Here is a 3,305-nt window from a genome sequence, read left to right on the forward strand (position 1 = left end):
CACCGATACTAAAAACACCATAATCTTAGGTGTTGTTCATCTCAAAGTTGTCACCAAAATCACCTTCGTCTGCACACCACCAACCTCCTGTTAGGTATATCAATAAAATAGTGTCTACAAGAAGTATTCTTTATTTACAATAAAATATTCTATTCTCCTATAAATTAAAAAGAACAGGTAGTTAAAATTACAATGAATCTACTGCCTCTTTTATATTCATTGGTGAATAAAGGTGGTATTGTATTTTTTCAACTTCTAGAGATGAGAAAACATAAAATTCTTTTATAATTGGCCAATTTAAGAACTTTTGTACTGTTGGAACTAAAGTAGAGGGTCAACTTGCCATGCTCATCACATACTGTACCATTTGTGGGAGGCCAACTAATAATAATTAATGTAATCCTATATACAAACACATATATACACAGAATATCATCACACTTCAATACACCCACAGTCCTCCCATCGATGTCTCCCATCTCAAAAAAAAAAAAATAAATAAATAAATAAATAAATCAGAGCACAGTAGGAAACGGAAAACAAATATATGTATAAAAAATATAAGCAAGACAGTCAGTTAAATATTTCTAATGATATATTCATATATCTTCACCCAGATAAGTACACTAATTTTTTTAACTGTCCCTAAATAAATCAATATATTTTGAATACATTTCTGCAAAAAAAAAAAAAAAAAAAAAATATTGCAGTACCATTTCCATCGTGTCTATTCTGTTGTTGATATTTATTTGGCATGTTACAGCAATATCCCGTGTAACTCTTTAGTCAGTTCATGTTAGGAAGAAAGTGGAAATATGGTTACAGTGAATACCCGCATTTCATTACAAGGTCAAAACTGTGTGGATGTGAGTGAATATGTGTGTATGGGTGAAGATGTGTGTGTGTGGAGACGAGTGGCATTATATCATATATAATAAGTGACAGGAGGTAATGGGACTTGGCTTCCTACACCTACCATCATTCAGAGTTCCTCATGACCTCTCCCTTACCCTCCCTCTCCATGCAGTTCCTGGGAGAAAATTCCTATTTAAAACTTTATATTCATACAGTTTATGAAATACATCCACTTAGGTACCTCTTCCTGTTCCAACTTAAAGAATGAACCTAACTTGCTTTTGCGCATCTTATCCAGCTATGAAAATACAGAATATAACACAAAAACACAAAGTAAATTTAGTTTCAACACAATACTGAGAATAGTATAAATAAAACATTCTATTAACACACCTTCAGATTTCACATTAACAAAATATAGCAAAAAAAATTATGGTTCAATCTTGGTTTAATTGTACATTTTCTTTAAACAAATGAGAAAAAAAAAAATATTTTTCTTGATATTGTGGGACATTTTTTTGACAAGTTTTACCTATTATTTCTGTCGGACCAGAGACAGTCCCATGTGAAAGCATTACACGGGTCACTACAGATTCTTAGCGTTGAGCAATAGGTAACGATAAAAAGTAAATGATTTGCCTTAGGGATATACTTTATCCCTAGTGCAACAATTTTTCATACTCTTGAGTTAGTGTGGTAAAAAAAAAAGAGCAAATTTCATAAATGATAAAATAATTTGATTTCACAGATGCAAATTAAAGTTTAAAATATTTTGTTTTTAAATTATACATAATCATTAATTTCCACGAGAGAAGAAGAGAGTCAATTAAAATGATCAAGTCTGTATACGGTATGTATTTAACTATCAAACATTCCTCTATACACACACACACACATTCTGGTCAAACGATTTATGAATCCTACATTATACTTGACAGACATCTTTTTAAAACGTTCCAATCTAATTTATCTCACAGGTAGTATCTCCTTCAGGTAACAGCCAATTCATTCCTAGGTAACTCTCACTCTCTTATACAGTGGTCCCTCAGTTAACGAGCGCCTCGGTTAACAAGTTACCTTCCACAAGATTCTTAACTTCGGTTAACGAGCAATCCCTCGATTAACGAGTTTCTTATGAGCCGACCTCAACATGTTTTCGCTTGCATTTGGCGGTCCACCAGCTGTAGTATTAGTCCGCCAATACAGTAATTGGTTCTAGGGCTTAAATTCCTTACCATTTTAAAAAATATCAAGAAGTTTATACTATTCAATAATTTTAAGTTTAATATTATATTTTTTAGTAATTTTAACAATTATTGAACATAATTGAAGGTAAGGAAACTAGTTTTATGCGCGCCATCCAGCCTGTCAACACACCAAACATGCGTCAGTCTTTGTGTCTTTTTCAGTGGAGGTAACATCTTGCTTGAGACTCTCTTCAACTAAACGCTTTTTTCTGTTTGCAAGCAAATTATTAGTCATTTTGAAATTTATTTTACATATTGACAATATATAATGCAGTGCAGTGTTGATTTAAAGAAAATAATCTTGAATTACACCAAGAGAACTAAAATTTTATTGGTGAAATGGCACCATGGGGTGACTTCTCTTCCACCCCAATGCCTTCTTTTCTCCCTTCTCCTCCATCCCCATTCTAATTCCCATCATCATCCAGGAGCCTTCTACATACACACCTCAAAGTAAGTGTACTTTTCTACCTTTTTTGTTGAATTTAGGCAATTTTCGGTGAGCTGGAACCAATTACCCAAAAAACCCACTGAAACAATGGTTTAGGTTAACGAGCAACCTTCTAGAATGGATTGTGCTTGTTAACCGAGGGACCACTGTACATTAATAACGTGGTCTGTGTCATTCACCTCTCGTCATTAACAATTATCTTTTGATTCGGAGCAAAACTGTGGAATAATGGGGGCCCTCGTACCACTATTCAATACCTAATAAATGTAGATACTAACTATATAAGGACATCAATAGACTGGAAGAACCCACTCTAATGATAAAAGTTTGGCCTCTTATGAACTAGTTGCCCCATTTGGCTTCTCATGACATTTGCCATATCTCAGGGTAGACTGTGCCACATTAATTATTTTCACTAACTGGAGAATAGTCAGCAATTTTTTTAATACAATACATAGGGGATGAGAACATTAATTTGTGCCAAAACCCATAAAACTAACTTTTTAAACAAAACAAGTACGGTACCTACTGTAATTGGTTTATAATGTACAGTACAGTAAACTTTCACCTATAGCACTACAGTATATGGGGCATGGTATGTAAAAGCAATCTAAGAATTCTGTTTCTTTCTCAAAGTTGGTTTTCTCTTCTAATGCCAGAAGAGCTTGACAAGTTTCTGGTTGTAAGGAGGTGACATCTTTAAAATAAAAGCAGAATTTATCTGTAATATAACACAAATGTGGGTGTATGTA

The sequence above is a fragment of the Homarus americanus genome, unplaced genomic scaffold (assembly GCF_018991925.1).
Source record: "Homarus americanus isolate GMGI-L3 unplaced genomic scaffold, GMGI_Hamer_2.0 scaffold9729, whole genome shotgun sequence".
In the NCBI taxonomy this organism is placed as follows: domain Eukaryota; kingdom Metazoa; phylum Arthropoda; class Malacostraca; order Decapoda; family Nephropidae; genus Homarus; species Homarus americanus.